The sequence below is a fragment of the Ciconia boyciana genome, chromosome 14 (genome assembly GCF_034638445.1).
Source record: "Ciconia boyciana chromosome 14, ASM3463844v1, whole genome shotgun sequence".
NCBI classification, from domain to species: domain Eukaryota; kingdom Metazoa; phylum Chordata; class Aves; order Ciconiiformes; family Ciconiidae; genus Ciconia; species Ciconia boyciana.
In genome coordinates, this window is record NC_132947.1 from 6,466,128 (window position 1) to 6,484,159 (window position 18,032).

General features: G+C 45.6%; 1 long non-coding RNA gene across 1 annotated transcript in view; it reads left to right on the forward strand.

Annotated features, from left to right (window-relative positions):
- Window positions 1–2,504: 2,504 nt before the first annotated feature.
- The window catches only part of LOC140659338 (uncharacterized), a 45,830-nt gene continuing 30,302 nt past the window's right edge, over window positions 2,505–18,032 (forward strand). The window contains exon 1 of the long non-coding RNA XR_012045102.1: window positions 2,505–2,876. This is a non-coding gene — a long non-coding RNA (uncharacterized lncRNA). The remainder of the gene's footprint in view (window positions 2,877–18,032) is intronic.

Consider the following 18,032-nt stretch of genomic DNA (forward strand, 5'->3'; position numbering starts at 1 on the left):
GGAGGGACAACAGGAAATATCTGAGATTTAGATACCATGAGTGAGAAGAAAAGACTGAAAGAAATGGATTGGTTTCGTCTGGGGAAAAAAGATTAAGGAAGGGTTTGATAATAGCCTAGTACTATGGAGAAGGTTGATTTAAAGAGGGTGATGGTTAGTTATTTCCCTTCTCCACTGGAGGTAGGACATCAGTTTAAGAAGAAATCAGCTTAATTTGCAGCAAAAAAGATTTAGATTGGATATTAGGAAAAGCTTTCTGCTTATTAGGAGAGTTAGGTAGTGGAACAGACTCCCTAGCCTAGTTTTAGATCTCATTCTCTGAAAGGTTTTTAAGCCTGTGTTACACAGACAAAGAAGACAGTAGTACGCCAGGGATAATCCATGTGTAGAAGTAATTTAGACTGTACAGCACAAAGAGAGGACATGCAAAGTTCACTTCAGTCCATCTCTGGGCTCTCCTTATCAGAAGTGGAGGTAAGTGTGGCCTAGGGAAGGTGTGTATAGCTATTCAAACGTGCCACTCACCTGGCCCAGTTTCACTGAAACTTTTATTTCAGACAAAAATGGGAGGCAATGGGAAAAGTTCCATTTCTGCCATGAATTATTTCACTTCTAATTTTCTTTATAGTAAATCATATATTTTTCTATGTCTTTTCAAAAGTCTGCATCAAAACGTATATTTTGGTTTTACTGAAATAAAATTAAAAACCTGAGTAAAAATTACATTTACTCATAGTTTTCAGGGAAATTCAGGATTTTAGGTTCTTGTTTGGAAAAGAAGCAAACCTCAGAAGTGCTAAGTCGTTTGTATCTTGGAACGGCTCTACTCTCCACAGCACTTGTGTGATCTTTGGCCTCTGGCAACTGGCAGAGCTCCTCAGGGTGCCCAGGGGAAGTACGTGAAACTGCACTGCTCAGAGCTTCCAGAGATTTGTGGGCTGGACTGGGCTTCCTGTGCTGCTGCCTGGACCTCAGCATCGCCAGTGCCCGCATCGCCAGGGGACCTGCGGAAGACAGCCTGTGAACATCTTCTGCAGCTCCTGTTTCCTCTTCCCTGGTTTGACAAAGGCTTTAACGGTCCCTGTAGGTTTTGCGAGAGTCTTTATTTCATTTAGGGGCGATGAGGGAAAGGGATGAGAAGCTCAGAGGATTCAGTGACCGAATCATGGCTCAAGTTCAGACAAACTACTTTTAGTGCACTGGAGTGACCAGGCAGCTTCAGGGACCGCAGCTGCAGCTGCATTCCTGCAAGTCCTGCAGCGTGAGACCTTGGCGGGCAAAAGGCGACGTGTTCCTAAGCTGACTGACATTATGGTGGTTTAAGCAGATTCCTCCAGAGCAAGCCCAGACTGGAGAGGTTCGTTTAAGACATCATCAGCCATCTCCTCATGAAGTAATCAGCTAAAGAAATGAGACTGGGCAGATGAAAACCTGGGAAGGTAATAGAAGCTGGGGGAATGGAAGTTGGTGCCTGAAACAATTAAGAGTTCAGAGGTGAGTCAGAGAAAAAACAACTGCTTTTTATTAAAAATTCATTTCAATTTCATGGGCAGGCTGGAGAAGTAATTCCAGCACAGTCTGACTTCAGAGAAATGCCTCCCAGATAGCAAGATACAGAACAGCTAAACAGTACCAAGAAGACACAAGACAGAAGTATTATCATCAGAGCAAAATTCTACCAGCTAGACATGCCCCGGCTGAAGAACACTAGAGAGAATTGAAGTGACATGTCCTTGGTGCAGGGAAATTTACAGGCTCTTCTGCAAAACTCCTCTCACCAAACTCTCCAAAATCATATCAAGTCTCATATCTCCGGAACCAATGATGCACCAGGTTTGAAGCATTACATCACCGGCACCCGGCTCCATTGGCTGGTCCTACCCTGAGGACAAGGCATTCCTTCTTGCACCTTTTCAAAGCGGCTGCTTCTCAGGAATTAACTCTTTGAAGGGTGTCACCTACGGACAAGTCTACATTTCTGACTGATACATATATACATATATTTAATACAAGAGCTTTTGTTAGCCACAGCTTGAAACTCCAAAGGAACAGCCATGTCTCTTCAGTGCAGATTATTTCTCAGCCTTCCCTGCAGAAAAAGGAACTATACATTTTCTGTCCTTCAGGAAAAAAAAATCAAGTTCTCAGTGATATTATAAAAAGCAGAATACACTGAATCAAGAATACTATGCAACCTCAGTAAATAAGGAATTTATAAGGGAAAGAGAAGGGCTGCTGCTGCTGCAGCGTAAGAAAAAATTCCTCTAACTGGTTAATTAGATTAATCGGTGGTGCTGCAAAAAAGATGCTGCAGATGCAGGTTAGCTCTGCCTTGCTTGAATTTGTATTGCTCTATTTCAGTTTGCATCCAAAATTAGCCGATAGATCCAGACAGTGTTGCAGGAAAAAGAGTGGGGTACATCTGTGTGTGTATGTATTTTGTGTGTGTGTGTGCTTTCCCCTTTCCAAAATTCCAGTTTGCCTAGTAAGTGTGAGAAATCAGTTTCATAAGATTACTGCCCAAAATCAGCTGATGAAACCCATTGCAGTCTAAGTAATTTGGTTATATAACTTTTCAAAAAAAAAAAATAAACCCACAGGAAAAAAAAACCCACACACAGAAAAGATGCAAGGAAGTTTCTGGAAGATCATTTCTTGCCTAACTTTTCTTTTTTTTTTTTTTTTTCCTGAAGAAATGTTGTTCCAGGGAGTGTCTGACTAGTTCTGCAGCTTGGCAAAAAAGCCAGACGTTACCTCATAGCTGCGGCCAGACAGCCCATTTCTATGCCAGGCAACCACTGCAGAAGCACACAGCACAGGGCCCTGCTTGATTAGCACTTCTGCTGTTTCAAGAGTCCTGGAGTGTTTTGTTCAAGGTGGGCTGCTGAGTGGGGACTCGGTGTGCTTTTGTGCAAATGAGCTTGCAGGCAGGGGAGGCATGTGGGGTGCGGGGAAATTGGGGGAAGGGAGGCAGAGGGACACAATAGGGGAGGTCTGCATTAATATTCCGCATTCATGTTATCTTTGGGAAACAGGATCTGTTTGATCTGACCTGGTCAAAAAAAAATAATAAAAACAACCCACGAAGTAGCACATCCTAAAGGTCAGAGTAAAAGAAAGAGATGGGGAAACAAAGAGCTGTGATGACAGAGCAGGTCAAACTGAATTAAATGTTTAATTGTCTCCCTTGTGCCTCATCAAATAGCTTTCTTTAAAGCAAGAGGGATCTTTTCTTCCAGCAAAAAAATTACCAATTCATCAGCGAGTTGGAAGGTGACGAGTGTTTGTAAACATTACAGTCAATATAATTTTCTCATCCTCTCCCTCATTGTTGATTTACCTTGTTTAACTGTGTCATTTACCTAGTAAAGCTGTGTCTATATGCCGTATACCATAAATGCTGGGGTCCCTGCACAGAATTACAGCTGCCCAGCATTACTCTGATGGGCTTTTTAGCAAACCGCACCATTTGCACAAGAGAAGGGCAAACAGCAGGGCACGGAGCGGGCAGAGATGCTCAGCCCTGCGCCACCGCACCTCCTCCTGGCAGTGTCCTAGGGTGACTTCTTCCAGCAGCTGAGATGTGGTTCAGCACTCTGGAATGGAGACAGTCTGTGCAATGAGCTGGGAAAGTAGATGGTGTGTCCGCGGAATAGCCCAAGTTCACATACTCGTGTCGCACGTGGCTGTGGGGATGCTATAGGGCACTGGAGCTTCATGACCTGTCCTGATGTATTGCCTCTGTTCTCGTAAATGATGGTAGAAATTTCTGTTTGGAAGAGAAAAAACACATTTTAATAATTTTATTTTATGGGGTGACAAGATAACTACCAATAAACTCACCCTTCTATCTGAGAGTACTGCATGATTGTCAGCAAATTTGGTATCAGAAAATGTATGGGTCTGAATTATCTTTAGTAGCCAATTTTGCAGATGAGAAAAGTTACAGATGAAGAGGTAAAATTAATTGGGTTTGGTCACATATGAAATCAGTGGTAGGATCAAACCCTTAATAGCTCTTGACTCTCAGTCTTATATTTGACCTCTAATGCAAGATGTGCGCCCATAGGAGGCATGAATCAGCCCTTGTTCAGGACAGCTTCCGAAACTCCTTCCAAGCCTTTTTTTTTTTGGGGGGGGGGACTTACAAAGAAAAGCAGATTCCCAGATTTTTAGGAACTTCAACTGGAACTTGGAAGAAGAGTGAGAGGGACTAAAAAGTTCTACTAATGGACTTAGGGTAAAAGTGGGATCCATCTGACTCAGTTAAGACCAAGTCCAGCTGCTGCATTATAAGGCCCAACAAAATGTGTCAACACCAGGGATGGGGAAACCACAATGGGAGCTTTTCCAAGATTTATAAGAAGCGATGTGCTCCAGATCTTCTCAGCTTCACACAAGTGGGCTAAGAGGCTGGTAATTCCAGTCCTCTCTCCAGTTACAGCACTGGAGTACAGTTGCTCCAGGCATGTCCTTCTGCTCAGAATGTCACAGAGATCTCCTGGAGGGCTGTGCTCTAGGGGTGTCACCTAGGTTGTGTGCTTGCTAGAAACATCACAAGCTCATTGGGGCCAGAAGAGAAGGAGATGGCGATTCCACCACTATCAGCAGTTCTGTTATCACACAGCCAGATGTGCAGCTACTGGGCTTTGGGTCTGTGGTGCGTTCGCAGGCAGCCTGACAGGTTCAGGTGTGGCCCAGTTTGCAAAACCAGCCCCGATTAGAGCTGGGAAAGTGGAACACCCCATGAAATAGAGGAGAACGGTGGACACTCGCTGCATTTGGTCTTCTCGGGGACTTCCCAGAGCTGTATGTTACTGGCTGTCAGACCACAGCCTGGCTCAAAACCATCTGGATGCTTGGCTGGATGTATGTAGCATGGCAGTGGTGGTTGTGGGTGTGGGTGTCTGTATCAGTAATAACCATAGTATTAACAGAGCTATCCTGTGGTGCAGAATACAGCTGATTCCCTGGATGCCAGGGAGCCCCATGGGCCTATGTGGAGACTCCAGTCACAGGGCTGCAAAAGACAAGAAGGAAATTGCTTTGTTCTTCCTTTTTGGCAATAAGAAGGTGGAGCAGTGAGCAGGGTGGATTGCTGGGTGCTGTCAGCTGTGCTGGCTATATCACTCTGCATCCCTCCCAAGCTCTTCTCCAGATCACTAATATAAATACATTTTAAATCCCATTTTACAGTCACCATAGGACCAAATAATTTTGGGGCCAAATTTCCTTTTCAGCATATTTAAGTTTACTGTAGAGTAAATTTCCTCAAACTTTGGCCTGGTGCTTAAAAACACACCAGTAACCCTTGGCACATGGGAGCGAATCCTAAGCCACTCCTGTCTCCTCTGATTTTTCCCCAGTGTGAAGGGATTTGCTGTTTCTTACAGTTTCCCATATCAATGATGACAAAAGAACGTGGGCATCGCAGCTTCCAGGGATGCTCTGAGCATCATTAGGAAGCTCTGGACTTTGAGTTGTTCATGTTCTCCTCATTTGGCTACTTTAGAAAATCTTGCTCAGGACACCCTATGTGGAGCTCCTGGCAGGCTAAACAGGAGGGCATTTCACAGCTCACGCTGAGTCTGTGCTGCAGCATCCTTGCAGATTTAGTATGGGAGATGAGAAGGCATTGGGTCACACCTCTCCGTGGGGCACATGCCAGTGACCTGCGAGGTGGCTGGGGTACGGTGCGGGAGAGCCCACGGCTTTGCTCAAAGCTGTGTCTGCCCCATAGGACTACGAGTACCTGAAACAGCTGGAGAGACCTGGCTGGGCAGAAGAACCTCATGAGGTTCTCTCCTACTGCAGCGGAAACGTATGCTAAGAAAATGCAGTTGGAGGAATTTAAGGCATTGGAGGTCAAGGTATGCAGTGAAAACCTCAAGGACAGTTTCAAGCCCAGACACTAGGTTCATCTTACCAGTCTACACCACAACACAGATAGAAGGATGGGTCTCGCAATGGGAGCGGGAAAGGCTAGTGAGATATATTTATGGGATACAGTAAAAGAAACACATTAAAAAGTAGAAATCCTTGAATCTAACCAGATCCTCCCTTCCAGACAAATTGGAAGCAGTTGGTGAAGCGGAGACTTGCAGGGTGATGGGCAGAAATAAGAACCAGCCCTGCTTACCCTGATCAGGAAGGGCAAAGCCATCAGTCCCAGACGTGGTCAGGAAGAGGTTACACTTGTACAGGGAATGCGAGGAGGAGGAGGACACTTATTGTTGTGTCTCGGTGTGGATGCTAGGAGTTTAGCTGTACGCGTAGGCATTGCCCATTGGGAAATAGGTATGGATGGAGCTGCAGTTTCCTTAGAAGGTAACAGAGGTATTAACATTAAAGAGTAGAGATTGTTTAGATTGTTTGGGAAGGAAGAGAAGGGAATGAGAGAAGAGAGAGCTATTTGAGAAGGAAAAGGATTTATTAGCCTTTGAAAGTGGGGATCTGAGAGAGGCTGGAATGGGGCTGCTATGTCATTATGGGCTGCAGTTGGAGATGTTTCAGAGAGTAAACTAGTAATAGAAATATTTTATAGGCCACCTGACCAGAAAGAACAACTGGACTGTGAAATGACTGTGCAAATAAAACAGGCATGTAAAAAGGAGAGAGTGGTAGGAATTGAAGATTTTAACTACCCAGGCATAGACTGGAATACATTAAGGGAAGGAAAATAAGGCTGGAGGTATGTCTGCAGATCAGACGCAGGCCTGCTTTCTAATTCAGTCTGAGCATCAACTGCACAGCCTGGGTATTACAAAGGGACTGCATGAGGACATGCACAATAGGGGAGAGCCCAGGGGAGGCAGCTTTGACAGGCTCCAAGGGAAAAAAGATTTTAAAGGTGGATTGTGAAGCAAAGGATAAAGAAAAAAAAAAAGAAAGAAATAGTGGGTTTGGTCTGAGTGGCCTTAGAGCTTGAATTTCAAATATTCGGGTTTTATTGGGCTCACAGTTCCACAGAAGCAATCAGTGGTGTGTCTGCAAGTGTCGAATCGTGACCCACTAATGAATTAAATCCTGCAATAACCCAGCTTTACCCCAGGTGAAGCTCTGTCTGCCATTAGTTAGGCCTGGGGAAATAGGGCCTATAAAGAAATCCTGGCCCCACTGACACCAGTGGTAGAAGTCAGACTTGATTTAACAAGGCCACGATTTCATGCCTGAGGCTCATAATCTGGGTGGGCAGGAGGATGATTAGGGGAGGTGGGAGTACAAAGCTGGTTTCAGGAGGCAGGGAGACTCCCCAGAGGGAAGAAGGTCTGGGGCTTCATTGCCTGCCATACGCACCCTTAAAGAGTCATCAAAGAGTGAGAGACCCCCTGTTAAAGGCAATTATTTCAGACCACTAAGAGCAAAACTTGAGCCTGTTAGCGTCTGCGCCTCTGGGAGCACAACCAAGAGGATTTGGCAAGGGTTTGTTCCCCAAAAATGGCTTGGGTGGCCCAGTTCCAGGTCCTGGGCTACCTTCTCCTGGAGATGCAACCATCTCTCCGTGCAAAAATGAACGCTGAGTCTGGAGTCAGCTGGTGCCGGGGCTGGTGCCTACGGGCTGCTCTGCGGAAGGCTCTCGCTCCGTGCTAGGAACTCTGCAGCAGCTCTGTAGGGACGGGGCTGCCTCCAGAGCTTCAGTACTGCCGCCCACGCGACCTGCTTGTGTTTATAGACGTAGAAATAACTATTGAACTGCTTTGAAAGTGTATGGGGGTTTTGTTTGGTTGTTTGTTTTTGGGTTTTTTGTAATTTTGGAGAATCCTGCCCTGCTAATTTGTTTTGCTGGCTGATTCAAAGGTATTACTACCAGCTACATACGAATATGACTGATTTTTTTAATTTTTTTTTTAATTGGGGAATAATGGATCCCTTCTAGGCAGGGTACTGTTTCTGTACATGTATAAAATGGACAGGGAATAGCTAATTTTTGAGCATTGTAGCTGTCATGAATCATACATTGTTTTCTTATAGCCCATATGCTTGACTTCACCTCATATTTCCTATCTGATTAAAAAAATAAATAGCTTGGTAGGTAAATTTGAGAGGTTTTAGGAATTTGCAGATGGCTCTGAAATAGCTCCAGGTATGACACATAGTAAGATACAAATTTTAGTACAATTGTAGAGCTACTGTCAAAAAATAGCCTTCTCATTTTATTCCTTTATATTTTAAAAAAATATGTGTGTGTTTAGGGGAAGCAGAAGGAAGAGGCTGTAAAGAGTGAAAAGGCACCTCAAACCCCAGATACCAACAGGTGCCACTGAATCACAGCTCTCTTAGTCACCATTACTGGCTGCATGAATCAATAGAAGACTCTGACTATTAAATAAAGATTCAGTCTTTGTATAAAATATTATCTGATAACCAGCCAGTCTATATTCATAGAATCATAGAATGCTTTGGATTGGAAGGGACCTTTACAGGTCATCTAGTCCAACCCCCTGCAAGAGCAGGGACATCTTTAATGAGGCCAGGTTGCTCAGAGCCCCATCCAACCTGACCTTGGTATTCACTATATTCAGTGAATGCCTCATGAACGACTCAGTCTGAGACCTCCAAAGAGAGACAGCTCTGTGCACAATCATTTAGCAGGAGAAGCAAAAGCTGAATTTTAAGGGTCTTTATAAAAAAAAAAAAATCTGATATTATTATAAACATAATTTAAGTTTTTAATTGAATGAGAATGAGCACTCCAGTAAAATTATTTGGAGCACAAAGGCTACCAGAGAGAAAGGTAATTATATTTGTGTTGCAAATGTTTGCTTAGCAAAATGAAGCGCGCTGTGACAGGGCCCAGCCTTCCAGGGAAGCTGCGGGTCGTCAGTGGCTCGGGTTGGAGCACAGCGGGTGAAAGCAGAGCCCGCGCCCTGTGCGGGGCGGCTCGGCGCAGGGGTGCAGCCGGAAACCCCTTCCTGTGCGGGCAGGCGCTGCCCGAGCCCCCGGCCTCAGTGCTGCTCTGAACGGCAGCCATCATCAATCCCAAAGCAGCAACTTGCGAACTATGGGGGTTCATAGGTGGGCACGGCAATGGATGTTGCTAGTGTCCAGAGCCAAGGACGCATCCGTTGCAACTACCGCTTGCAAAAATGTTGAATCAAATACAAATGCCCCTTCCCTCCTTTCCTGTCTCTCCCAAACTTTTCAATTTGGCAGACGAAAGTCGTTCCCCCAAATACCACTGAAAATAGTGACTATTCAAACAGATTTTCTTTCAGTTGGTAATATTTTTTGGAGGTGAGGAGATGTGCATTTGTTCATTAAAACTGAGATTTTTTTTCAAGAAGCGCAAACACGTTCTGTGACAATCGTCTGAGTTGCTAATCCATTTTTCCACCTCCTTTAACATTTGGTGGAGAGTTTTCATCCATTCTCAATAAAGACTACTCATTAGATGAATCTTCTAGCAGAACTGGCAGGGTGTAATAAAGAGATTTTTAATCCCTTTTTACTGCAAACAACATACGGGCAACAGATCTTTTCAGTTTGATTCACCTGGAGTTGTGGGGGCTCTTAGGAATCTGGTTGCACTTCTCAAATCTACTCAGAGGGTTTTAAGCAGCAGCTGATCTCCCAGTTTCTGAAATGTTATTTGTGACAATGCTTCCGAGCTGTTTAAACTTCCCAAAAGGCTCCTGACTGCAGACTCGCCGCCGGAGAGAAGGGCAGCCCCGCTCTGGCTGGCACGGGGGACGGTGCGGCTGTGCGCGCCGTGACCCAGGGCGAGCGCCGCGCCGGCTGGTGCTCGCCGAGACCTAAATCCTCTTTGGCCTCTGCTGTCTGCAAAGCTGCGCCTGCTCCTCCTGCAGCAGGAGCCGCCGGGATGCTGCCGTCTGGGAGAGGGCTGGGATTTGTTCTGCGAGAGCCAAGCGTTGATCTGTGCTACTGATGCTTAGGATAATTAAACAATAGAAGCAAAATGATTAATAAGGTTCATTTCTAAGGCGTGGAGAAGACTGAAGGCCTGGAGAGGGGCCATTGGATTTGACTAAATAAACTTAGCAGAATAGGAAGATTTTCAGCAATTATTGGCTCATTTTTTCCTCAGGCTTTCTAACCCGTCGCTTTAACTTATTGGCTTAAGACACTCCTTACACCCACATCACATTTTGCCTTGGGCCATTCTGCTGCTCTTGACAGCTGTCTAGGGCAAAAGGAAATCACCCAACCACAAATGTTTTCTCCTAACTTTGTAACAAGGGGATCTGAAGAAGTCAAAACCTTAGAGGTTCAGACCCTGCTTTAAAAAGCGAGATAAAATTAGGACCTGAAAACCAGGCATTGCCCTCTGCCACCCCGGCTGTATCCGGTTGGGCTGCTGTGTACACAAATTAATAGCAATTAGCAGCAATTTGAAAATGGTTACCTGAATTGCTGAAGTCACGGTGATAATTAGAAGCCAAATCGCAGCCACTCGGTGCGGCTGGTTTGTACCTGGTTGGCAATGCAGATCAATGGGGAAGTGCTGGGATGTGCCTGGCGTGGCGGGAGCTCTGCGGGGGCTGCGTCCCAGCTGCTGATGGATGGCAGTGTCTGGGGACGGGTCACGAGTGGCAGGCACGTGGGCAGAGCGGTTTGCCCTCTGGCAGTGCCAGGTGGGCAGGACAGCCTCGATCAGATGATGAGTGTTCGAGCTCAAGCTAAATCATGTTCGGCACTGATCTGGCTGCTGACCAGCCCGCGGTAGGGAAAAGGGAAAGATGCCTTTGAGCCCACCTAGCCCTTCTGAACTGTGCCAGCAGATGCAGAGCCGTGGTCACACACCTCACCGTGGAAGCGGGTCTTCCTTGCGCAAGCTGCTCGGTTGTCTTGGTTGTGCACGTCAGCTGGCTCTGTCGATGGCTGTGAACGTGCCTCCTGTGCCTTGAAGCATGTTTGTGCCCGCAGCACAGCTCGTCACACCAGTGGCAGCTACTCTCGTGGCACATTTTTGATGCCTAGTGGAGATTTAAGTTGTTGAGGGTTTCAGTACAGTATCACCTCTATACTGTAGATGTTCAGTGTTTGCTATGCTGTACATCTGAAATGTTGAGTAAAGGGTGTCTGTGAGGGAGTGACATCAAAGGGACTGGGAACAGACACACGTCCTAACGCTGTGCTTGTGGACAGTACAGGTCGGTGATGTGATGTTCGGCTTGTGCTCCATCGTCTGCCAATGGTCCCTACAACAGGTGGATCAAGCAATGACTAGAAAATAATAAAAACCTGCTCCGTCTTCCCACACAGACAAGCTAGCAAACAAACTGCAGGAAAAGAAAAGCAAATTAATGCGCAGTTGGTGTTTAGGGTCTTTTGTTTTCTCTGCAAATGGGTGCAAGGGAGTCTTGGAACTTCTTCGGGAAGGTCAGGGGTCCTTTAAATGTCAAAAGCTTGAGGGATCCAGCTGGATCTCACTCAGACATCCCTGTCTGAAGACAGGGCAGAAAATGAGCTACCTTTTTATTTCTTCGTGTTTTATTTAGACCTCCTCTTCCTTTGAATCTGTTTAGAAAAATGTACACTCAGTCATTCTTCCACACCCCTGTCCCCTTCCGCAGAGAGGAGGAATAGGGAGGTTGTTGTGGTTTTAGTGTGAGTGTGACTCTGCCTGTCTGAACTATTGAGAGATTAAGCAACTTGCCCAAGGTCACAAATAATTCACTGACTTTCCCTGATGACTTTCAATACGAGATGCGCTCCAGCACAAGTCCTCTTTGGAGAGTTTGTGTTTCAGTTTTACTGCAGCTACCTGTATATGATGACTTTCTCTTTTTTGTACAATTACCAGTGCTCAGCCTGAAAGCGCGGTTTAAAGGAAAGTTGGTATATTGTTCCCAGGAATAAATCTGTCTGCAAATTTGGTAACGGTTGAGGATCTGGGCCTTTCCATCTTCACTGTTCTTTCTCCAAACTTGTGTTGGAAAATCTTGAAGGGATGTTCTTGTGGCTCTGAAATGTACTGCCCAGTTTTGGTTTCAGTCTGCAACTATGCCATGTGGCTGTAAGCTCAGCTGCTCACATCCTGACCCCCTTGCTAGCTGTGTGGTCAAACTCAGATCTTGCTGGAAGAACAGTTGGAGGTTCATGGTGCCGCTCCATGGTGCATCCAACAGGGATAGAAACAAAACTGCAAAGCAGTAGCTACCGGCTATTAAAAAGCATAATTAAAAATTTAATTACTTCTGAAAATAGTAGTGTCACTGGCTAGACATGCAAATCCCACTGCAAGCCAAGTAAGAAATTCAGGTTTCTAGGAGGACCCTTGTTGAGTGCATTTATGAAAGCGGAGGGAGAGGATGGGATCCTGGTAAGACGGGCAATGGGTGCCATACCTGTCCCGGTTAGATCACCCTCCCCAAGCTGCCTTCCTTCCCTAGCGGTCTGTCTGTCCGTCTCGGCCTCCCTCCCATTGCTGTACTTATCTGATGGTCGAAGTCACTTACTCTTATTTACATTGCCCATAGGGCATGTTGGATTGGAGCACATTCCCTCTCTTGTTACAGTTGATGAATGCAGTCCTATTAAAATATCATCTCATCCTCACACTAGATTGCAGTCTAAGATAATATGTGTTTTTTCTATATCGTTTATACAAGAAAGATTATGTTAAATGCCAGACCCAGTAAATATTTCAAGATCCACTGCATTGCTGAGAACAGTTTCTCCCCAGGCATATGTTTCAGAGCCAAAGAAAACACTTTAAAAATTTCCTTCCTGTTTAATTTTTTTAAAAGGGCATTTTCCCTATATCTCTTACTGAAACGACAAGTTGTCATGTTCCATGATCTTATTACAGTTGCAGATGTAACTCAGCAGGGAATCTGCCCAAGTTTACATTTAAAATCATAAAACCCTGATTCTGATCTTTTTTTTTTTTATCAGTTTAAATCTTCCTATGGTGTAGGACTTCCAGCTTTACCTCATTGTAATCAAGATCAGAATTGCTCCTAATTATAACACTTAACTCCTGTGAAGTGCTTTACACTTTCCAGGCTCTCTATATTCATCAATTAATTAATCCCCAAAGCAGTATTACATTCCCACTAGAAAAACGGGAAACCAAAGCACGAGGGCGAGAAGAACTTGCCAAAAGGCAGAGGTGACGGAGCCGGTGCTGACACCATGAGCGCAGTAGCCTGGTCCTTCCCTGTCTCTGCCCACCTGCCCGCCCCTGACAGGGCTGTGATCATGCGAAACATCACCCGGAGGGTCCTGGAAAGATCCCGCAGCGGGATCTGGGTGCCTCTGGATTTTGGGGACTAGGTGGTGCTTTAGAAAAACAAAAAAGCTTGGAAAATCACCTGTCTCTAGAAGAGCTTGTAAGGTGCCTCACCGAGGCCTGCCAGTCCATGTGCATTGCTGAGCTTTCATCAGGAGGGGGCCAGAGGGATGGCCAGGCACGAGAAATAAAACCTCAGACCACTGAAGCCTTCCCTTAGATATATATAGAGAGATATATGGAAAAGCACATTTAGGAGTAGCCGTATGTCTGAAAAGCTTACAGATCTGTACAGCTAATGCAAGCAAAGGTGATGGTCTTTAACCGCAGTGGAACCAGATTTGTCCCATATGTCAAGCATTTGCTCCATGCTCCAAAGACCTCACTGTCCTGGGCTGATGCTAACCAAGGTTAAGGACAGTGATGAGTGAAACAGCTCAGGGGGAAGCGAATGGCCCTGTTCTAATCCCAGTAGCTTTTTGCAGTTTATTCTCTCTCAAGTCCTTACTGGGCCGATGGTCCTTCCTAGCGTGCCCGTGCAGGGAAATTTCCTGCCGTAGATGTGTCCCAGTAACTGCTCTGTGCAAGCTGCACCAGCATAAATCCCTGCATGGGTTCTGGAATAAAAGCCATGGCTGCACAGAGACATGCTTCCAGAATAAGATAAATTTTATTCCAGAATAATACCCAGGCAGGATATTTTACTGGCCTATCTATAATGGATTAATTATTCTAGTACAGCTGTTCTGGGAAGGTATTTCCCTGTAGACAAGCCCATGGAGGGTAAAGGGGAAATGTGAGCTTGTTGAGGGATTAGGCAGAAGAGTGGGACATTTAAAGGTTCAGCTAAGCTTCAAATAAATGAACTGAAACCTTTGGAGGTTTCCCCATTGCTTCTCATGGAGATCAGATCACTGTTATCAAAGAGAGAATAAAAACAACTGAGATGCAAACTTTTTCTTGCTAAGTTGGTTAGTTGGAGAGGGGAAAAAGAGAGAAGTGACTTCAAGAGGAAAAGCAGGTTACATGGACTTGAAGATTATGTGATTTTGGAAGGTGTGAGTCATTAGAAAAGAGGGGGGGGGGAATAATTTTCTCTGGTCGCTATGCAATAATGAAGAACAGTTGTTCCTGTGTTTATTTCTGTGTTTTCCAGCACAGAAATTGTTGGCATGTACCATTGTGAGATAGGGATTGTGCAAACTCAAATAGAAAAGCAAATACTCACCAATACAATAGCAGCTGATGCCAACTTTAACACCTGACGCAAATATGTTAAACATATCAGAGAAGGAGGGATTGTTAAACAAAACAAGTATTCTTTTAACTTTCATTTCCTGAAGGGTTTTTGTTTTGTTTGGGGTTTTTTAAGAGTAACTGGAACAACTGCACTGGACTGGAAGTGCACACCAAGTAAGGGCAGAGAGAAGAGATCTTTGATTTCTCCTTTTGTATTACAGAGTCTGAAAACAGAGAAAAGTACTTCATTAAAAATAGGGGCAGCAGGAGACAGAATGGTTTATTCTTCTTACAGTGTATTAATATTTTGAATCAATATTTCATTAATATAATCCACTCTTACATGCCTTTCTACTTTTTCTTAAGAAAAATTGAAAATCAAATACAAGCAAAACCAGCTGTTGTTTGTGTTCCTCCTGAAAGGGCTTTCTCCTGTGCATGTGGGTGTTTGTCCCTTTCCCCCATTTTATTTTCTTTTTAAACCCTCAGGTTGATAAAAGGCAGATTATTATCAAATTGTTTATATTGTTGCCTACGCTAAAATCAGCCCTTTTCAAGGAAATTAACTTAAAAGCAGCCAAGTCTGCTGACATGGCATCGTCTGTTGAAAATGCCTCTGGTCATGGCTGCTTTTCTCAGATTGGTTACAGGTACGTGAATCACTGCAGCATTTTTCTCTTGCTTTCTCTGACCTTGCTTTTTCTGTTTGTTTGTCTTTTGGGTTTTTTGAGCAGATTCGTAGAGCAGAGTCCCACAGGAGATGTCGCGGCATTAACCTGGGCTGCCAAGCAGCTCTTCGTTACACACCTTGTACGCAGAGCATTCAGTGCCGTGGCTGCTCCAGCACCCATTAGAGTTCCTATTTCTCTGAGTGTTGTTACTGCTTGCAGAACAGCTCTGTGGCCTCTTGCCTGCGTGCCGTGTGAGGCTGCAAGCTCTCCAAAGCTGGAGCAACCTCAGCGCCGGTCTCTGCTGTACGGTGCTAATGGTTTAGCCTGAGCATCCTGACTAAGTGCCAGGGCAAATCCCTGCTCAGGTCATTGCATCCTTGGTCTTTCTCTGTTTACTTCTATGTACGAGGGCAGTCTCTGCGCAGAGGCAATCTAAAGCTCACCAGACTGAGAGATGGTTTGCTCAAGGACCTGAATGCAGCCGTTCTCCTCCCACCTGGCCCACCTCTCCCTCGTGGCTTGTCCTCCGTGCTTCCCTCCTGGGGAAAGCAGCTGCTGTGCAGACTCGGGGCTTGTCCTGACCCTGGGTAAGAGAGAGCTGAGAGCACAACTGGGCTCTCAAATGCTTCTGGGTTCACCTGTGCGGACACAAAGTACACAGGCAGAGAACATCTGCCTACAGGGAGTACTGTGGAGGACTTGTGATGCTTTAATCGTTTTTGTCTGCTCCTCTGGTGCAAAATGGACAGATCCCAACCCAGAACACAGCAAAATCAGGTGCTGGGCTCTCTTCTGGCTGCATAAGTTACCCCGGACTACAGCTCCTTCCCATGCTGGAGGAAGGCTCTTCTCTGCGGACGGCAGGGCAGCAGCAGAGCGCTCCGGCAGACTGTGCGCTGCGAAGGACCCCTGTGTGGGGCTGTGCGCCTCGGCAGCGCTCCAGCTTGGAGGCTTCGGACCCAGCCTGTTTGTCCCTAGTCTCATGAGAGGGACAGGAGTGGAGCTCAGACCCAAATGCAGATGCTAGTCTCCTGTATAAAGAAAAAAACCTGGTGTTTGGGGAGATTTATCTTCTTGCACTTTTAGTCCTAGCCTTCAACTGTCCCACTCCATCCCACAGAGTCACCCTCTCTCCTAGCATGGATGTATTTGTTTTTCACTGGTCCTTTGATACCTGCGTTTCTTCTCTCCCAAAGTTTAACTCTTCTACAACAGAGGCTCAAACATGTTTTCTGTATGTTTGTGGTTAGGCTAGCAGAGCCATTCAGACAGGCTAAGAAAAGCCAGCCAAGCAGGTCAGAGAAAAGAAAGCCTTCGTATGCTTTGTGGATTGCTCTCATGGTTGGTGAAATTGGCAGGACAGGAAAAAAAAAAATGTGTTTGTCTGTGTGTGTATGTGGAAATCTTTGTAGCTCCAGTCTAGACCTTCCCTGCTGTTCAGGGAATGAGGGAAACTGCAGCCGGAGCAGCAAGGCTGGGTGAAATCATAATAGTCCCATTGACATCAGCCTGCGCTCGGCGGACGTGCAGACCCAACACCCTGTCAGGGAAAATGTCTCTCACTTGCGCTGACACGCTGTTGTGACTGAGGGACCCTGGCTAACACCAGTTGTGCTGCTTTCTCATGCAACAACCGAAACACCAGTCAAGACGCTTCCTCTAAGCTTTAAGTAGATCAGGAGAGCTGTAGATCAGATGTTGCATAAGTAAACAGCACTTTAGCACCCCATTTATACAGGAACATGTATGAGGTATGATGAGAGTAGCTTTTCCTTCCATAGTGCCATCAATGCTCTCCACTTCTGATGTGAGAAAATCACATACGCTACCCTGGAGACTGAAACACGTTGGGGTTGGCCAAAGACAGTGCGTTGAGCCATATGTTGACCCAAATCATCAGGAGATTCTGTGGGTTTCGTGTCCCAGCTTTGTTGCGTTCAGGCCCTCCCTTGTGTTTGTCAGGCTTCCAGGCACTGATGTCTGGCGTTCCCACCCTGTCTGCCACCCAGTCCCAGCGAGCTTTTTGCTGGAACAGGAGCCTTTGATTTTTCATTTTGAAATAACTTTGGGGGTTGAAATTTCTTTCCTGGGTGTTTTTTAAGATTTCAGATGAAAAGAAGAGAAAGGCTGTATCCAAAACAAAACCTTTTATGTTGGGGGCAAATGAAATGTTTCCCCTTTTTTCTCTCCCCCCTCCTTTCCTCTTTCCTAATTTCATAATGGTTTAAAACACAAACTGGAGTCAACCAGAAATGACGTTACAGTACTATTATCCTCTTTTTCCTTCCTTTCCTTGGCACTGATGCATTGCACTGTCTGCATCCTGACTTCCCCAGAAGACACTTCCCGGGAGCTGCTTTTTCCTTAGAACTCCAACCCCGGCTCCCCAGGTTGTTCCTGTATGTACCAGATTAATGACATCAACTCCACCAGTCTGTATTTGCGGCTGCAAAAATAGCAAGGTGGTGACTCAAAATGAAAAGTGCTTTCCAAGTGGTTATGTTGTATTTAGTATATTAACCACCACCCCTCAGAGGAGGCGGATGAACGTGGAGGAGGAAGAGGTTGTTTTGGAGATTTTGTGCAAAACTTCTCTTGACTGACAGCATTCTGTGACAGTTCCCAAAAGCAGTGCTTTTTACTGGCTCCTGAATTCGCTTATCTTTTGGCAAATCTCCTCCCCAGCCTGCTGCCTCGCCTCCTTGGGATACTGAGACTTGTAAAGAAACAACAGAAGAAACACCCGGCAGGCTACCCCCATGGCACGGGGACATGGGATGAATGCAGCTCAAGAGTCGGTTCTCAGCAGATGGGCTTGTGGCGGAGCGACGGCTCCTGCAGCCTTCAGTCATTTTGGCCCCGGTGACCAGAATTTTGATCATGTGTCCCTGACTATTTTCTGAGCTGCTGCTGACTTTTAAGACCTA